This window comes from Petaurus breviceps, unplaced genomic scaffold (genome assembly GCF_028583685.1).
Source record: "Petaurus breviceps papuanus isolate PSGF00001 unplaced genomic scaffold, PetGlider_PUasm1.0 98, whole genome shotgun sequence".
NCBI classification, from domain to species: domain Eukaryota; kingdom Metazoa; phylum Chordata; class Mammalia; order Diprotodontia; family Petauridae; genus Petaurus; species Petaurus breviceps.
In genome coordinates this window covers 48721152-48741744 of record NW_027187460.1, presented here as the reverse complement: position 1 = coordinate 48741744, position 20593 = coordinate 48721152, and the positions used below count along the sequence as shown (strand labels likewise).

General features: G+C 36.8%; 1 pseudogene; it reads right to left on the bottom strand.

The window, feature by feature from the left end:
* The window catches only part of LOC138156072 (ubiquitin-conjugating enzyme E2 Q1-like), a 31398-nt pseudogene extending 15712 nt beyond the window's left edge, over positions 1 to 15686 (bottom strand).
* Positions 15687 to 20593: the final 4907 nt, after the last annotated feature.

Sequence of the window (20593 nt, the reverse complement as noted above, 5' to 3'; positions counted from 1 at the left end):
CTAGGGAGTAAGAGGGGAAAGTGAGGAAAAGGAAGGGTGGTTAAAAGGAAGGGACGAAGTAGTAAGGGTGAAGGGTAGGTAAAGGGGGGATCACAGGTAGGGAATACTGAGGGAGTAGGTTGTCAAAAGGAAAACTCTTAAGGAGGGGAAGGGAGAGGGGAGAAATAAAAGCATAAACAGAGAAGGGAATAGGATGGAGGGAAAGACAAAGAGAGTAATTATAACTGTGAAAGTGAGTGCAATGAGCTCTTCCATAAAACGGAGGTGATGGCAAAATGGATTAAAAACCATAATACTACAATATGCTGTCCACAAGAAACACATTTGAAACAGGGGAATATGCAGAAGGTAATGGTAAAAGGCTAAAATAGAATATATTATATTTCAGGTAAAGAAAATAGAAGCAGAGGTAGCAATCTTCATTACAGATAAAGAAAAAGCAAAAATAGGTGTGATTAAAGACATAAGTAAGGAAACTACATCCTGCTATAAAGCACCATTGAAAATGAAAGAATATCATTACTAAACATATATGCATCAAACAGTATAGTATCCACATTCCTAGAGGAGAAGCTAAGGGAGTTAGAGGAAGGAATAGATAGAAAACTATACTAGTGGGGGACCTCAATCTCCCTCTCTCTGAACATGATGAATCTAATATCAAAACAAACAAGAAATAACTTACCGAGGCTGTGGAGAAAATTGAATGGGGATAAAAAGGAATATACCTTCTTCTCAGTGGCACATGGCACACGAACAAAACTGACCATGTACTAGGACACAGAAACCTCAAAATACAGTACAGAAAGGCAGAAATATTGAATGCATCCTTTTTCAGATCATGATGCAATGAGAATTACATGTAATAAAAGGCCATGGAAAAATAGACTAAAAACTAATTGGAAACTAAATAATTTAATCCTGAAGACTGAGTGGGTTAAACAAGAAATTATAGAAACAATCCATAATTTCACTTAAGAGAATTATAATAATTAGACAGCATAAAAAATAACTTGTGGGGTGCAGCAAAAGCAGTTCTTAGGGGAGATTTTATATGTCTTAATGCATATGTGAATAAAATAGAGAAAATGGAGGTCAATGAATTGGGCATGCAATTGAAAAAGCTAGAAAAAGAATAAATCGAAAATCCCCAATTAAATATTAAATAAAAAATACTGAAAAGCAGAGATTTATAAAATTTAAATTAAGAAAACTATTGAATTAATAAATAAAACTAAGAGCTGGTTTTATGAAAAAAAACAATAAAATTGATAGATCTTTAGTCAATATGACAAAAAGAAAGAAGAATACCAAATTATAAGTATCAAAAATGAAATGGGAGAATCTATCTCCAATGAAGAGGCAACTAAAACAATAATTGGGAATTATTTTGCCCAATTGTATGCAAATAAATTTGAGAATCTTAGTGAAATAGATGAATATTTACAAAAATATAAACTGTCCAGATTGACTGAAGAGGAAGTAAATTACTTAAATAACCCCATCTCAGAACAACAAATCAAACAAGCCATCAGCGAACTCCCTAGGAAAATATCTCCAGAGCCAGATGGATTTACTAATGATTCTATCAAACATGTAAGAACAATAGATTCCAACACCTTACAAATTATTTGGGAAAATTGCATAAGAAGGAGTCCTGCCAAATTCTTTTTATGACACAAAGGTGGTACTAATAGCTAAATTAGGAAGAGACAAATGGAGATAGTAAATTATAGACTAATTTCCCTCATGAACATAGATGCAAAAATTTTAAATAAAATATTAGCTAAAAGACCACAGCAACTTATCATGAGAATAATACACTTTGATCAGATAGGATTTATTCCAGGAATGCAAGGATTGTTCAATATTAGGAAAACAACCAGTGTAATTGTTCATATCAACAACAAAACTAGCAGAAACCATATGATTATCTCAAGAGATACAGGGAAGGCCTTTGACAAAATATAACACTCATTCTTATTAAAAACACTAGAAACTATAGGACTTAATGGATTCTTCCTTAAAATAATAAGTTGTATCTATCTAAAATCATCATCAATTATTAGATGTAATAGGGAGAAGCTAGAAGCATTTCCAAAAGATTAGGCATGAAACAAGGATGTCCATTATCACCCCTCTTATTCAATTTGGTACAAAAATGTTAGCAGTAGCAATAAGGGAAGAAAATGAAAATGAGAGAATCAAATTCGGCCAAGAAGAGACTAAGCCATCACTCTCTGCAGCTTCTATGATGGTATACTTAGAGAATCAAGTAAAAAACTACTTGAGATAATAAAAAAAATTGATAAAGTTGCAGAATGTAAAATAATCCCACATAAATCTTCTGCATTCCTATGTATTTGTAATTAAATGCAACAGCAAGAGATAGATGGATAAATTCCATTTAATGTTACTGTAGACATTAGAAAACATTTGGGGATCTACCTGCCAAAAGAAATGCAGGATCTATATGAACATAATTACAAAACACTTTTCACACAAATAAAGTCAGTTGTAACTAATTGAAAAAAAAAATTAGTTGCTTGTGGCTAAGTCAAGCTAATAGGATAGAAATGTCAATTTTACCTGAATTAAATTACATATTTAGTGTCATACAAATCAATTTACCAAAATATTATTTTATAGAGCTAGAAAAATTAGTAACAAAATTCATTTGGAAGAACAAAATTTACCGAATATCAAGGGAATTAATGAAAAGAAATGCTAGGGAAGGTGGCCTAGCCATACCAGATTTTGATCTGTTTTAATAAAGCAACAGTAATCAAAACTACCAGGTAATGATTGAGCAATAGAGAAGTGGATCAGTGGAATAGATTATATACACAGCAGGCAATGACTACTCTTTGATAAACACACAGACCCCAGTTTTGGGTATAAGATCTCACTATTTTACAAAAACTTTAGAGAAAACTGGAATTTAGTTTGGCAGAAACTGGGTATAGACCAATATCTTACACTGTATACCAAGGTAAAGTCTAAATTGGTGTATGATCTAGGTATAAAGGCTGATACTGAAGTAATCTGGGAGAACAAGGAATGGTTTACCTGTCAGATTTATGGAGAAAGGAAGATTTTATGACCAAACCACAGTTAGAGAACATTATGAAATGCAAAATGGATAATTTTGATCACATTAAATTGAAAAGATTCTTTACAAATAAAGCCAATGCAACCAAGATTAAGAGGGGAATGGAAAATTGGGAAAGAATTTTTACAACCAGTGTCTCTGATAAAGGCCTCATTCCTAAAATATTCAGAGAATTGAGCAAAATCTATAAGCATCTAAATCATTCCCCAATTAATAAATGGTCAAATGATATGAACAGGCACTTTTCAGAGGAAGAAATTAAATATATCTATAAACATGTGAAAAAATGCTCTAAATAACTATTGATTAGAGAAATACAAATGAAAACAACTCTGAAGTGCAACATCTTACCAGTCAGATTGGCTAAGATGACAAAAACAGGAAAATGATGAATGCTGGAGAGGTTGGGGAAAAATTGGAACACTAATGCATTGCTGGTGGAGTTGTGAACTGATTCAATCATTCTGGAGCACTATTTGGAACTATGCCCAAAGGGCTATAAGTATTCATATCCTTTGACCCAGCAATACCACTTCTAGGGCTGTATCCCAAAGAGATTGTAGAAGTGGGAGAAAGACCTATATGTACAACAATATTTATAGCACTCTTTCTGTGATGGAAAAGAACTGGAAATTTAGGGGATGCCCATCAATTGGGGAATGGCTAAACAATTTGTAGTATATTCATGTCATGGAATATTTTTGTGATATAAGAAATGAGGAGCAGAGGGAGGTCATAATAACCTGTAGAGACTTATATAAACTGATGTTGAGTGAGAAGAGGAGAACCAGGAGAAATTTGTACACAATTACAGACACAATGCATGTGTGATGATTAACTTTGATAGATTGGGCTCCTCTCAGCAATACAAGGCTATAAGGCAACTCCAAAAGACTCATGATGGAAAGAGCTATCCACAACCAGAGAAAGAACTAGAGAGTCTGAATGAAGATTGAAGCAAACTACTTGCTCTCTCACTTATTCTTGTTTTATTTTATTTCCTCTTTCTCGTTGTTCACCCCATTGGTTATAATCTTTTACAACATGACTAATGTTTAGTATAAAGGTATTTGTAGATCTTGTATTTGATTGTATGCCACCATGGTGGGGGGAGGGGAGAGTGAGGGATAGAAAGTTTGAAACTCTAGATATTGTGAAACTGGATGTTGTAAAGTAAAAATAAATAAATAAATATATGCACAAGATTAAAAAAAATGTATTAAATATCTCTATGTCATTGAATGTAATTTTTTCCCCTGAAGGATAATATTCAGTCTTGCTGGATAAGTGATTCTTGGTTTTATTCCTAGCTCCTTTGGCCTCCAGAATATCATATCCCAACTCCTCTTTTCCCTTTATGTAGAAACTATTAAATTTTGTGTTATCCTGATTGTGTTTCCACAATACTTGAATTGTTTCTTTCTGATTGCTTGCAATATTTTCTCTTTGACCTGGGAAATCTGGATTGCGTCTATAATATTCCTGTCAGGTTTCCTTTTGATAACACTTTCAGGAGGTGATTGTTGGATTCTTTCAATTTCTATTTTACCCTCAGGTTCTAGAATGTCAGCACTTCCTTGATAATTTCTTTCTTTTTTTTCAGAATTTGTTTATTTTTAGTTTCCAACACTCATTTCCATAAGATTTTTATTTCCAAAAATTTCCCCATCTTTCCCCAAGATGGCAAGCATAGTGATTACCATTTTCCAAAAATATGCCCTCTCATATCCCATTCCATCCCTCCACTTACCCCCTTACGACTTATTTTCTTCAGGGGCAAAAATGGATGTCTATACCCCATTGCCTGTACACCTCATTTCTTGGTAGCATAAAACAACAAATTTTCATCATTGGTCTTTAAACTTTTGAGTTCTATATTCTATCCCTTTATCGCTCCTCATCACTCCTACTGGAAAGACAAGAAATTCAACGCAGGCTATACATGTGCAGTCATTCAAAATATTTCCACAATAGTCATATTGTGAAAGAATCATTATATTTCCCTCATCCTATGTGACCCCCAGTTTATTCCATTTTCTCCTTTGTTCCTGTCCCTTTTCAAAACTGTTTGCTTCTGATTACCCCCTCTCCTAATCCGCCCTCCTTTCTTTCATCCCAACCTTGTATTCCATTGCCCCCTATTTCCTGTGGGGTAAGAAACCAATGGAGTGTGTATTGAATTCCTTCCTTAAGCCAGATCTAATGAGAGTAAGGTTGTCTCATTCCCTTTCATATCCCTGGTCTTCCCCTCCATTGAAATAGCTTTCTCTTGCCTCTTTTATGTGAGATAATTGACCCTGTTCTGACTCTCCCTTTCTCCTTCTTATAATATATTCCTCTGTCACTTGTTAATTTTATTTTTAGATATCATTCTTTCATATTGAACTCACACTGTGCCCTTTGTCTTTGTATACATATACACATACACACACTCATATACACACATATACACATACACTCACACAAATACACCCATCCATACATACATATTTATATATACATATATAATGCATATACCTATACATTATATATATATATATATATGTACACACACATATATACAAATATATTCCCTTCAACTGTCCTCATACTGAGAGAAACTTTATGAGCTACACATTTTGTCTTTCCATGTAGTAATTTAAACCATTCAACTTTAGTGTTTCTTATGATTTCTCTTCCTTGCTTACCTTTTCATGCTTCTCTTGCTTCTTGCATTTGAAAGTCAAATTTTCCATTCAGTTCTAGTCTTTTTATCAAGAATGGTTGCAAGTCCTCTATTTCTTGAATGTCCATATTTTCCTCCAAAGTATTATGCTTAGTTTTGTTGGTAGGTGATCCTTCATTTTTAAGTGGAGCTCATTTGACCTCTGGAATATCATATTCCGAACCCATCTCACATTATCCTGATAGTGTTTCCACAACACTCAAATTGTTTCTTCCTAACTGCTTGTAATATGTTCCCCTTGATTTAGGGAATTTCTGTTTTACCCTCTGTTTCTAGACTACCAGGGAAATGTTGCTTCATAATTTCTTGAATGATGATGTCTAGGCTCTTTTTAGATCTTGCAGTCTAGTCTACTTTTAGGTACTCCAATAAGCTTTAAATTCTCTCTCCTGGATCTATTTTCCATATCAGTAGTTTTTCCAAAGAGATATTTCACATTGCCTTCTATTTTTTTCATTCTTTTGGATCTGTTTTATATCTTGATTTCTCATAAAGTCATTAGCTTCCATTAGCTCCAATCTAATTTTGAAGGTATTATTTTCTTCAGTCATCTTTTGAACTTCCTTATCCATCAGGGCAATTCTGCTTTTTAAGGCTGTCTTCTCATCATTGATTCTTTAGACCTCTTTTGACATTTCAATTAGTCTATTTTTAAGGTATTATTTTCTTCTGTAATTTTTGGGTCTCATTTAGCAAGCTGCTGACTGAGTTGTCATTATTTTCTTGCATAGCTCTCATTTCTATTCCCAATTTTTCCTTTACTTTTCTTGATTTTAAAAGTTCTTCTTGAGCTCATTGGTCTGCAACCAATTAATATTTTTCTTGGAGGCTTTTAATGCAGGAGTCTTGAATTTGTTCTCTTCTTCTAGGTCTATGTTTTGATCTTCTTTGTTGTCAAAGAACAATCCTGATATTTCTTCCTCTGTTTGCTCTTCTTGCCAGTAAATTTCCTGACTTTTGAGCTCTTTACCATGGCAGAACTCTGCTTCCAGAGTAGACAGTGTTGTGTTCCAAATTTCATGAATTTTGCACAGCTATTGTCAGAGTCTCTTCTGGGCCCCTACCTTAGAACTGTGAGGAGGACTGACTCTCTATATTCTAATCAAGTTCTGCCATGCCAGCAGTCATCCTCAGCCATTACCATCACCCAGGGCTGTGACCTTGATCCAAGCAGGGCAATAAATGATAATCATGCCTCAGTGGCAGCAAAGACATTTCTGCAAGTGCCCTCTGATCAGCTGCTTGGTTCCTCTACTATCTATGGTCCTGGAGTTTGGGAATCAGTTGCCGTGCTGCTGCAACTGCCACCATCTCCACTACCCTGGGGGTAGGGGCCAGACATCAATCTTCACTCACCCAGGTGCAACAGAGTTTCCCCACTGACATTTTACTTTCTTTTGGGCATTTATGGGTCTAGAATTCTGGAAACTACCACATCTGCCAGTGATTCAGTCCCCTGATGTCTGTTCCACCTGGTCTGGTCCAGCAGTCTGTGCTGGCATGACCCATGTGGGACTACATCCAGGTCCCAATCCAGTGCAATAGACCTTTCCTTTTGACCTGACAGGCTTTCTTCAGCTGGTGATGCATTTTACTTTGTCATTTTGTCAGTTCTGAGCCAGTAAAATTTGTTCAGAGTAATTTTTTACAGGCATTGGAGCTTATTGGGAATGAGCTCAAGTAAGTTCCTGCTTTTGTTGCACAATCTTGGGTCCAAAAGTTGTTGTCTAGGCTGTGGTTTTTTTTTTTTTTAGGCTGTGGTTTTTTTTTTTTGATCACTATTTTCAGGTATTCTAATCATTTTAAAATTTCACTCCTGTATCTATTTGCAAGGTCAGCTCTTTTTTTAGTGAGATATTTTACATTGTCTTCTTTTTTTCATTCTTTTGGTTTTATTTTATAATTTCATGATTTCCCATAGGGTCTTTACCTTCCATTTGCTCCATTTTAATTTTAGTGGACTTTTTGACATTCTTTTCTATCTGGCCAATCCTACTTTTTGAGACATTCTACTCCTTGTTGGTTTTTTGGACCTCTTTTACCATTTGGTCTTATCTATTTTTTAAGGTATTATTTTTTTTTCAAAAAAAATTTGGGGGGTCTCCTTTAGCAAACTGTTGATTCATTTTCATGCTTTTCTTCCATCACTCTCATTTCTTTTCCCAACTTTTCCTCTGTCTTTCTTACTTGATTTTCAAAACCATTTTTGAGCTCTTCCATGGCCTATAACGAATTCTTATTATTCTTAGAGGCTTTGGATATAAGAACTTTGACTTTGTTGTCTTTTTCTGAGTATATGTTTTACTCTTCCTTGTTACCATAGTAACTTTATACAGTCTGCATTTTCTCCTGCTGTTTGTTCATTTTCCTAGTCAACTACTTGACATTTTAACTCGTTTCTAAGGCAGAGTTTGCTTCCAATGTAGAGGTCATACTATCCAAAGCTTCACATGTTTTTTGCAGTGTTTTTCAGAGACACTCCTAGGGCCCTGTAAGGTTTTAGTTCTACCAAGGAGGTATGATATAAGAAGAAGTGTTTACTCTTCTCCTGGCCTGTGCTCTGGTCTATGAGTGAGCACAAGCACTCTTTTCTGCCCTGGAAGTGTGAGTATGATTCCCTATCCACCTCTGCCATAAACTCTGCTATGCATGTTCTCCTCTTTACTCCAGGACTACAACCAATATCCAAGAATGGGCAAAGCAAAAGAATCCTGCCTCAGTGCTACCAAATAGGACTGTAATCTCTTTATGATCAGTTGTTCTATCCCCTTACATTCTGTGGGCTGAGAGTTCCTGAAGCTGTCATTGCCACTGCTACGACCTATACCCTGGGGCTGTGGTGGGACCTGGTGCTGGATTATGCTCCTCTCTCACCCAAGTCCAACAGACCTTTCCTACTGAGGTTATAAATTGTCTTTGGCATTTGTGAGTTGAGAAGTTTTAATGGCAAGCAAAGAAATAGTTAACAACATGTTTCAGCTATTGAATTAATAGAGAAGTATTTAACACCTTGTTTCAGTTCATGTTTGTAACAAGTATTAAGATGCCAAAATGCTAGAAATTGTGAACTCATGCAACAGAAAGGCAAGGAGCTAAATGACCTTAATGATCATAAGGAGATGCCCAGGCTGGAGAGAGCAGAACTGATAAGGGAGCTCTTGTGGTGGAGAAGGAGAAAAGTTGTGGTTTCCTGGCACTCTATATTTGTCTGTATTGTCTGTATTGATGTTTGTTTGTGATACTTTGTACTGGGACATTAATGGAATCCCTGAAAGAGGATTTTCTCATTATCTGTTTACAAAAGTCCTGGAGGAAGGTTTTGGAGTTCCTGCGACATTACTGATGATTTGTACCGACCTCTTGGACCTTGATTATTGGTCTGTTTTGATGATTTGTGTTCATCTCTTGGACCTTGTTTGTGCTTCTATGTTTATTTCACAGGCAGATAGTGAATTGATGATGGTGCTGGCAATGTGCATGAATGTTGTTTTGGCTCTGCTAATCTTTGTCTTCCCAGAAACAGAAACTGTGAAGGACTTGAGGTGGACTGGACATGATGAGCTTCAATATGGAATGGGAACTGGACAAGGAACTGAATGAAACACTGGACAAGGAGGTGGACAAGGAACTGGGAGCTGCTGGCGTTTGAACCAAGGTGATGTAAAGCCATACACGCACAGCTTTCCAGAGGACTGCTCTTGTGATCAGCTTTTAAGATTCTGATTACACAGTATATTGAACTCTCTGTTTATTCAATAACAAATAAGAGCAAAGAATTCACAGAAAATCAAGGTACAGCACTGACAATTTACAGCTTATCACAGAAGATCAAAATACAGCATTCACCATGTCACAGATCAACAACTTACACTAAAATGGCCACATAGTTTTTTACCAAAGTGGTCACATAGTTTTCAACAGAGGAGAATCTTTTATTAACTCAATCATTTAATCATCCTTAAGGCTTGCCTCCTTAAGGGTCACAAAGTGCAAAAGTCAAAGTTCTTCACCCATGCGGCGCAATAAAGTTCCAACTTCAACAGTCACTACTCAGTACCCTCTTAAGGGGTAGTGGAAAGTACAAAAGCCATCCACCCCTAGGTCACTAGTAAATTATAATTTCGTCAGTCACTACTCAGTATTCTATTTCATCAGTCACTACTCAGGCAATTTCATTAGTCACCACTCAATATCCACAGAAAGGTCTTTTCATCTTGACTTGAGGCAGGTAGCCTACCTAAATCCACCAAATTGTTGCCTGGGTTCAAAGGCAGACAGTTCCCAGTTCCTTGTCCAGCTCTTTGTGCAGTTCCTGCTCCACATTGAAGCTCACAGTATCCAATCCATCCCATATTCTTCAGAGTCTCTGTTCCTGGGAAGACAAGACTTAACAAAGCCACAAGGACATTCATACATATTAAAAAAGTCACAACAACATTTGTACAAAGTACCAGTAGCACAGTAATGCTTCCTCAGTCTTTGGCAGCTCCAGCTAGCCCTCAGAAATCTTCTTCAGATCCAGATGACCCTTGGAAATCCTCAGCTGCTCTGGCTGGCCCTTGGAAGTCCTCAGCACCATAAGCTCCATTCTCAAAATGAAAATCACTTTTTCCTCCACATGGCTTGCTCCAAGAAATTCTGTCTCAGTTCTCAATTCTCATTCCTCTTCTCAGTTCTTTTCAATTCTCAGTTTAGTCTTCAGTCCAGCAGAAAATTCCCTGCCTCCACAATGCTTACCCAGGAAATTCTATCTGTCCAACTTGTGTTCTTCTACATATACTGTATAGCTCCTCCCTGTTCTGCCCTTTTCTGTTACTCCAGCAACTTCCTCCCAAGGTGTTAACTACTTCTGTGTTAATTAAATACCTTAAACAAAGTGTTAACTTGAAACAAGGTACTAAGTACCTGCTCACTTGCCAATACAAAGGGGCATGAATGATCTTCAGATTCCCTTAACATTACAGATGACAGCTGTGTAAATTTGGGCAGGATCTGGGACAATGGAAGAGGAACCATGGAAGCTTAGGGCGAGCCTTGAGTCAAGATAAAAAGATCTCTTCTTGGGTACCTGATGCTGACTGAGAAGATTATGATTTACTGTGACCTAGGAGTAGAAAACTTTGATCTTTGTACTTTGTGTCCATTAAGGAGACAAGCATCTCTAAGGATGATTGAATTAAGCACTTACTAAATGATTGAGTTACTAAATGAATATACTTTGTTTAAAATTATGAGGCCACTTTGGTGAAAAATATATTGCCATTTTAGTGATAAGTTGTTATGTCATAAAATTGTGAATGCTGTACTTTGATTTCTGTGAATCTTTTGTCTTAGTTTGTTACTGAATAAATAGAGAGTTCACTGTACTGTGTAATCAGAACCTTGAATCTGTTCACAGCAGCAGTCCTCGGGAATGTTTCATATGCTTGGCTTTACAGAAGTCTGGAAGTCACCACAGCTGCCTGTGAATCCCTCCCTTGAGGTTCTGCCCTAGGTTTCCTGGAACCAGTCTATGCTGGTGTGGCTTGTCCTGGACTGAGTTCTGCCAGTCTAGAATCACAGAGCTTTCCTACCAACTTTCATGGTTGTCTTAGGTTGGAAATTAGTTTCACTCTGTCTTTGTGTGGGTTCTGCTGCTGTAGAATTTGTTTAGAATAATTTGTTACATAGGATTTTGGGGAGAACTCAAGCAAGTACCTCTCTTTATTCCACCAAATTGACTGCCCCATCTCTAGTATTTTAATAGGAATGAATGTTGCATTTTCTTCAAAACATTTTTCTCCACCCACTAAGACAATCATGAGTTCCTTTATGAATTTTTTTGATGTGATGAATTATGTTGATATTTTTCCTAATATTGAACCAGCTCTGCATTCCTAGTATCAATCCCACATGGTCATAGTACATTATCCTGGTGATAAATTACTGTAATCTAATTGCTAATATTTTATTTATTTTTTTGCATTAATATTCATTAGGGAAATTTGTTTATATTTTTTTCTTTGTTTTGGCTCTACCTGCTTTAGATATCAGCACCATATCCATATTACAAAAATAATCCTATAGGACTCCAACTATTTTTCCAAATAGTTCATATAGTGTTGGAATTAATGGCTCTTTAAATATTTGTTAGAATTCAGTTGTAAATCCATCTGGCCCTGGAGATATTTTCCTTTGAGAAGTTATTTATAGTTAATTTAATTTATTTTTCTGAAATGGGGCTATTTAAATATTTTATTTCCTTTTCTGGTAATATGGGCAAATAATATTTTTTGTAAATATTCACCCAACTCATTAAGATTGTGAGATTTATAGGGATATATTTGGCCAAATAGCTCCTAATTTTTGATTTAGTTTCCTTTTATTCATTCTGAATTCACCCTTTTCATTTTTGATACAGGTAATTTGGTTTTCTTTTTTTTTTTAAACCAAATTACCCAAAGGTTTTTTCTATTTTTTTATGAAGTTAACTCTTTGTTTTATTAGTTTAGTAGTTATGTTAATTTTAAATTTACCAATCTCCCCTTTGATTATATTTTATTTTATTTTTGCTTTTTGGAGGGGGAAGGTAGGGCAGTTGGGCTTAAGTGACCTGCTCAAGATCACATGGATAGTAAGTTAAGTTTCTGAGGCTGGATTTGAACTCAGATACTCCTGATAACAGGGTCACTGCTCTATTCATTGAGCCACCTAGCTTCCCCTGCTGTTTTGATTTTAAGAAATTCTCATTTTGTCTTCCATGGAAGATATTTAATTTGTTATTTAACTAGCTGTTTTAGTTGGATGTCCACTTCATTAATCTCTTATTTCTCTATTTTATTCATGTAATCATTGCAAGATATAGAATTCCCCCTAAGAATTATTTTCACTTCATCCCATAAGTTTTGAAATATTGTCTCATTATTGTCATTCTCTTTGTTGAAATTATTAATAATTTCTGTGATTTGTAGTTTGACCCACTTATTCTTTAAGATTAGATTATTTATACTCCAATTAATTTTAGTGTATGTTTCCATTGCCCATTATTACATGTAATTTTTATTACATCATGATCTGAAATGGATACATTTAATATGTATGTTTCTCTGCGTTGGATTGTGAGGTTTTTATATCCTAATTCATGGCCTATTTTTATGTAGGTGCCACGTACCACAGAGAAAAAGTTGTATTTTTTTTCCATCCACATTTAATTTTGTCCAATTGTCTATGCTATCTAATTTCATTTTCAAATTAACAAACTGTAATTGTTTTCCCAAAGATACGTTTTTTCATACATATCAATCATACATTGTCACCAAAAAAAGTAGTGTACATGAAGTAAGAGAAAATAAATTAAAAATCCCTATGACATGTAAGGAGGCTGCTCTAGTCTGGAGCACAGATGAGTTTCCAGGGATATAAGAAGGCTCAAATGTTTCTTTTATAAGAACTTCTGCCAGCAAGGGTCCCAGCAATGTGGTTGGTTGGTTTCTAAGTCAACCTTGAATATCTGAAAGAGTTCTGTGTTTTATTTTGTTTTGTTTTCCTTAGCATTTAGAATAGCCATCATTGTCCTGCAATAGGCAGTGCCATGTCCAAGAAAAGAGTGAATGAGGAAGGGAACCACAGAAGTAGCATAAGATCCAAATACAACATTCAAAGGTAATTGTTCCAGTGGTGTTGGGGAGGTGGAGGGAGGAACTTCCTGGTTAGCCATCTTCTTTTTTGGGGGGAGGGGTGTGATAGTAATGGCATTTAAAGTTCCCCCTGTATTGGCTTGGTTTTCAAATTGATTGTGTTAAAACCCAGAGCTTGTTAATCCCACCTGTGGGATGGGCTTGTTGATGTGAAAAGAAAGTCCTGAACTGGGAGGAGCTGGTGATGTAGATTTGGAGAGACACTAGAGAGAGGCGGAAGATCTTTTTTTGGAAGCAGCACCTCGTGGAGAGAGAGAGAGAGAGACACTAAGAGAATTGCTGGTGGCCGCTTTGAATTGCCCTGGACTTTTGAGACCTGCCCCCTGAGCTGCCAAGGACTGAGGAGACATGGCTGTTTTGCTGGTACTTTGTCTGTCTGTTTTGATGTTGTTTTGCCAGATTTGTCCACTGGTGAAAGACAGTCCTTTTGTTGAAGAAGTCCTGGAACCTGGCTGTTTGCTAAGAAGCCCTGAGACTGTCCTGCAGACAGAGAGTGAATACTGTCCACTGGTGAGGGACAGTGCTGTTGTTGCAGGGGTCTGGGAGCCTTTCTGTTGGTTCAGAAGCCCTGAAGAAGGATTTTCTTGTTGTATGTTTACAGAAATCCTGGGAGAGGGCTTTGCTAATGTGTTCAGGGGTTCTAGGGCTGTTCTACAGACAGAGGATAAATTCATGAAGGCACTGGCAATGTATCTTATGGCCTTGCTAAGCCTTGTCTCCCCAGGAACTAAGATTGCTGAGAATTTGCCTCGTGTCAAGATGAAGAAAAGACCTCCATTTGGGTATTAAGTGCTGTGTTTAAACTTGATGTAACTCTGGGGTAGATTCAATTGTGATCCAGGGGTGGGGAACTTTTGACCTTATGTTTGGAAACTAATCTCCATTTGAGAAGAGGGGCTTTGTGGTGGACTTAATTAAGGTATAGCCTAGGGGTGGAGTAGTATTTAGAACAGGGACTTTGTAATTGATTGAATGATTGGAAGGTCCTGGGGTGGGATAGTACTTGGAGATTATTTAATCATGCTTAGTAAATGCTGTATTTTGAATGATGTTATGTTTTGATCTTCTCTGTTCTGGGTTTGTTACTGAATAAAATGGAGAGCACCTATGCTGGTATTTTGAACCTGGGAAGTTGCCTTCTTTTGGCATTACATTACAAGGGGTGGTGTACCAGCTATTTTTTTTTTCATGGATATGCACCAGGGACTTGTAGGACTGCTGTGCTCTTGTCAGACTGGATTTGTTAGCTCCATACTGTACTCATGCTTTCCCTTTCATAAGGGTGGCACTGATCCACATGATCATGGACTCTATGGAGTAGGCATTGCTCTAGGCCTGTTTGGTAAGAAGTTCCATGCATATGGCACCTCCACCCAGAACATACCTTGCTGAGAGGACTGGAGAGACAGACCTAACAAATGGCAGGTGAAAGTGAAAATTGTCTTTAAAAGAGAAAATTTGAGGAGAATGAATAAGCTCCTCTTTGAGGATTTGGAGATTGTTGTACAAAACATTGTCCTGTTAAACCTTGAGGAGTTTGAAGTTTCAATTGTGCAGGCTATAATCTACTAATTTGACTGCATAGTTTCTCCCTATAAAACTTTGCAATTGATAAATGTCCCTGAGCTCCTTCATCAGCACCATTTAAGTAATCTTGCTTCTGATTCTTTTTAATTTTCTCTTATGTGGTCAAGTTGTCCTTACCAATGCCATCATCCTCAGAATTTTTTTTCCCCTCAGCTGGTTCTTCTTCTTTCATTTCATAGCAATCTAGGTCTTCTGTACCCTTAGGCTTTTCTTCATCTTCATCTTCAGAAGAAACATCTTCTTGTGTTCCCTGCTTTGCCGGAAGTGACTGGTCCAGCATCTCAATATCTGGATGCTGAGGGAGGTTCTACAGTTTTTACAAGTCTGAAATGATCATCTTCATATACTGCAACAGCAGTATCTCAGCAATATATTAGCTATCTTAGCAAAAGCTAAGTCATTCACCTTCTTTCTTTATGTCCACAAGACTCTCCAGAATGGCAGCCAATTTAGGGTCATCAGATTCCACAGACCAGATTGGGGACACCACAGAATAAGATTCTGTGATGTTGTAATGGATGCAGATGGAGTCCCCTGGAGCAAGGTCCTGTGGGGGAATATGTAGGCTGGGTGCCACCCCTGTCATTCCTAACACCCTAGACCTGGTCCTGACCATCAGGAACTCACAGCTCAACTCATCCAGGTGGGCCCTGGCAATATGGAAGTGCTTGTGGACACAATGAAAGATGGACGGCAGCAGCTTCAGCTCCCTCCCCAGTCAGGGATCTGGGTCAGCCACTTGGCCCTCCCTCCTGCCACTGGACCTCGGGCCCTGGCCCCTCCCCCTGCCCATGTCCCAGTGCCAGATCTTGCCCCAGCACCCCCAGCTGCCCCCCCTGCCCCAGCTACTGCAGCTGCATCCTCCCATGCACTCAGCTCAGGGGCTGGGGCTTGGGAAACTCTGGCCCCAGCTCTGGGGTCAGCTGACTCTGTGGAAGTCCAACATATCTAACTTTTCTAAGATTATGTTCACCCCATTAATTTATTTGTTGTTTATTTTATGGTTAGATTTATCTAGTTCTGAGAAGGGGTGACTGAGGTATCCCACTAATATAGTTTTGCTGTGTATTATTTCCTGGAACTCACATAACTTCTCTAAGAATCTGGATGCTATACCACTTGGTACACATATTTAGTATTGACATTATTTCATTGTCTATGGTACCTTTTAGTGGGATGTAGTTTCCTTCATTATCTCTTTTAATTGTATGAATTTTTGCTTTTGATTTGTCTGAGGTCAGCATTACTACCCCTGATTTTTTTTACATGAGCTAAAGCATAATTTATTTTACCTCAGTCTTTTACCTTTATTTCATCTCTCTCTTTCTGCTTCAAATGTTTCTTGTAAATACCATATTGTAGGATTATGGTTTTTAATCCAATCTGCTATTTATTTTATGGGAGAGTTTATCCCATTCACATTCGCAGTTACATCATAAGTAATTTTGAATTGTCTTATATCATTGTATTGCAGAGAATAGCTAACTCATGCATAGTTGATGATCATATAATATTGCTGTTACTGTATACTATGTTCTCTTGTTCTCAATTCACTTTGAATTCGTTTTTAAAAGTCTTTTAAGCTTTTTCTGATATTATCCTTCTCATAATTTTTTATAGCTTATTAGTATTCTATTATATTCATATACCACTATTTGTTCAGTCATCCCCCAACTGAGGGAAATTCACTCAATTTTCAATTCCACCCCAATAAGAGCTGCTATAAATATTTTATTTTTTCATAATTAGGTCCTTTTGCCTTAAAAAAGTCTCTTTTATGTACAGTTTTATTGCCTTTGAATTGCTCTCTCACGTGTGGTTTGATCCATGTCCCACTTTTCCCACATCCTTCCCAAAACTTATCTTTTCCATTTTCTGTCATATTAATAAATATGTTAGGTGTGAAGTGGAATCTCTTGGTCATTTTGGGTTGCATTCTCTTATCAATAATGATTCAGAGCATATTATAAAATATGACTTTAGCTAACTTTGATTTGTTCTTTAGAAAATTGTCTGTCCCTTTGGCCATTGATCAATTGGGGAATGACTTGTGTTCTCATAAATTTGACTCAGTTCTCAGTGATTAACTCTTTCTAAGGAATTTTAATATCTTAACCAATGTCTCTCAGAAAGCTGGGTGGCACAGTGGATAGAGCACAAGGCTTAGCATTAGGAAGACTCATCTTTGTGAATTGAAATCTATCCTTAGACACTTATTAGTGCTGCTACTCTGCGCAATTCACTTAACAGTATTTACCTTGCTTTCCTCGTCTTAAAATAAGCTAATATCTTTGCCAAGAAAACCCAAAATAGGGTCAGAGAAAGTTGCACAAGAACTGTACAAGAAAAATATGTCTTATTATTTTCCAATTACTGATATAGATTGCTTATTTAAATAGGTCTGGTTGGTATTGTTTATTGGATTCAATTCCATTTTCTCAGCTTTTATTTTCATCTAACATGGTAGTGATTTTGATGTTTGATTTAAACATCTCTAGCACAAATAGCTTATTCTGAAATGAATCACACTCAGATAACTAGTGAGTTTTTGTGTGTTAAAGTAAATTATTACATTTATTGGCATGGGGGAGCAGGAGTAGTTTGTTTAGTGTTCACCATTCCAACTACCTTCAGACTCAAAAAAATTTTATAAAGTTATAAATTATATAAAGTTATATAAAGACATGAGAATTCTGAATAGTCAACATAGACTTTTACCTTTTCATTTCTTTGTTCCACAATTTATAGATAGAGAATGATTAAAATAAAGATGAAAAGTCTTGAATATACCTTTGATTTTAAGAGGATGTATTTCAAGGAATTCAAAGGAAAAAAAAATGGAGTTTCACCACCCCATCCTTGAAAGAAAGTAAAAGTTAGCTAAAATATCCACAGATATTGCAACAAAAGTGAAAGGAAGAATGAAAAACTTAGGACAAAGAAGAAATGAATGCTAAAGTGGAAAGAAGTAGACTTTTTCTTTTTAAAATGTGAATACATGGGATTCTCATTTTCCAATTTTTATTTTAAGAAGAGATACAAAATGGGTAAAAGCTTAGGGGAGCAGCTAAAATGAATAAAAGAAGTACCTTGCTATAAAATACTAACAACATCAATACAATAATGGAAGATGATTTTTTTTGTAGGTTTTACAATGTTTACTCTCTGTCTATGCCTCTCTGTCTCTTTCTCTCTGTCTTTCTATGTCTCTTTCTCTGTGTGTGTATGTGTGTGTGTCTGTGTGTATCTATATACTTGCTAAATCAGAAGCATCTAACATCTATTTTCTACAGCATTGTTTGTACAAAGAACTAAAGAAATATATAGAAACACTGAAAAAAGGCAGCTTCAGTACCTTATAAGGAATGCATCAGAAATCTATGCTATACATAAGGGATTATATTGAGGATTTCAGAAAAGAGAATTTCAGAAAGTATAAATTAACTCTTTTGCCACTTGAGCATTCTTAACATGCATACTCCTGGACTCTGCTAATGGTTGATGTGAACAACCACAGAATACTTTGATGTTGGCAAGAGAATACAAATGCAGTTTTGTTTGTTGGTTTTTAATGTTGAACATTCACTTTTTCATTGAAGGCTATATCAAAACCATTATTAGAAAACGTTAAGGTACACTAATAAGATCTTTATCATACATACGAAGAATATTCCACATGTGATTAGTTTTGATAACTTTGTGATAACTTTGTTAGGTTGGGTACTATTTTATTTACAGTTTTTAAAATGCAAAATAACCCCAGAAAACTGGTACTTTCCCATAGTCACAGAGCTTGTAAATGTTGAAAGAAGAATCTGAATCCAGGTCTTCCTGATTCCATGTTCAACACTCTATCAACTATTCCATGCTTCTTCTTCAGATTAGAAAAGTATTTGGAGTACTCTGCCTTAGCAGACAGAATATGAAATAGCATATATTTTATTGGACAAAATTAAGACAGGTTCCCTCAGTTTTAGAATAGAATGTTATTTTTGGAGATGCGGAGTCAAGATGGCAGAGTAGAAACAGGACTTCCTTGCAGCTCTGGCTCCCACCTCCCCCAATTCATGTAAAACAATCACTCTTGACAAACTTTGGAGCTATAGAACCCACAAAATGTCACAGAGAAGCTAACCCCCCATTGAGGACAGCTCAGCAGGTCTGCAGCAAGGGGCCAGTGTGGCTGGGAGCCGACCACAGTCCACCTTGAGCTGGAGGTCTTAGCCCCTTGGTAGCCCAACCAGTCTCTTCCTGGAAGGACTTCAGATCACCAGTAGCTGTTGCAGTTTCCAGAATTATCAACCCATAGATACCAAGGACAAAGTAAGAGGTCACTGCAGTGTGGACTTTGGGACCTGGGAATTTGGAGTGCAAACCAGCCTTTGCCCACAGGGTGAGAAGTGGCTGAGGTGCTGTGAATGTGCAGCTGCCACCACATGGCAGTTTCAGCTCCTGGTCTGCAGATTGTAGGGGGAAAAAGTGAACAGTCTGAGGGGTAATCACTCTTCCTTTAACCTGCTTGGATTTTGATTACTGTCTAGGGTGGAGGTCCTGGGGTGCATGACCAGCTTGCCAGAGAGTGTGGAGGCTTCAGAGAGTGCACACAACTAATACCTTTGGCAGCAGCAAAAACACCAGTGTTGGGGATAAGTTCCCATTTTTGGTAATAGAGTTCTACAGTGGCAAAATGCCCAAAAATCAAGTAATTGAGTGGCAACATAAGCAAGCAAAAGAGGCAAAGCAAGCAGAGCCACCCAACTTTATACTCCTATTTTGGGGACAAAAAGGATCAAAGCATGAAACAGGAGGAAGACAGCAAAATCAGAACTCCTGCACCCAAAGCTTCCAAGAAAAATATGAACTGGTTACAGGCCATAGAGGATGTTAAAAGGGACTTTGAAAATCAAATAAGAGAAGTGGAGAAAAAAAATGGGAAGAGAAATGAGAACAATGCAAGAAAATTATGAAATGAGGGTCAACAGCCTGACTGAAGAAAATAACACCTTAAAAATAGACTAATTCATATGGCAGAAGAGGCTCAAAAAGGCAATGAGGAGAAGAATACCTTAAAAAGCTGAATTTGCCAGATGGAAAAAGAATCTCAAAAGCTCAATGAAGAGAATCATTTCTTCAGAATTAGAATGGAGTAAATGTAAGCTAGTGACTTTATGAGAAATCAAATTAGTATTAAACACATCCAAACAAATGGAAAAAAGATGGTAATGTGAAATATCTCATTGGACAAAAACCACTGACCTGCAAAATAGATCCAGGAGAGATAATTTAAAAATTATTGGACTACCTGAAAGCCATGATCAAAAAAAGAACCTAGACATCTTCATTCAAGAAATTCTCAAGGAAAATTGTCCTGATGTTTTAGAACTAGAGGGCATAATAGAGATTGAAAGAGTCCACTGATTACCTCCTGAAAAAGGTCTCAGAAAGAAAACTCCTAGGAATATTATAGCCAAGATCTGGAGTTCCCAGATCAAG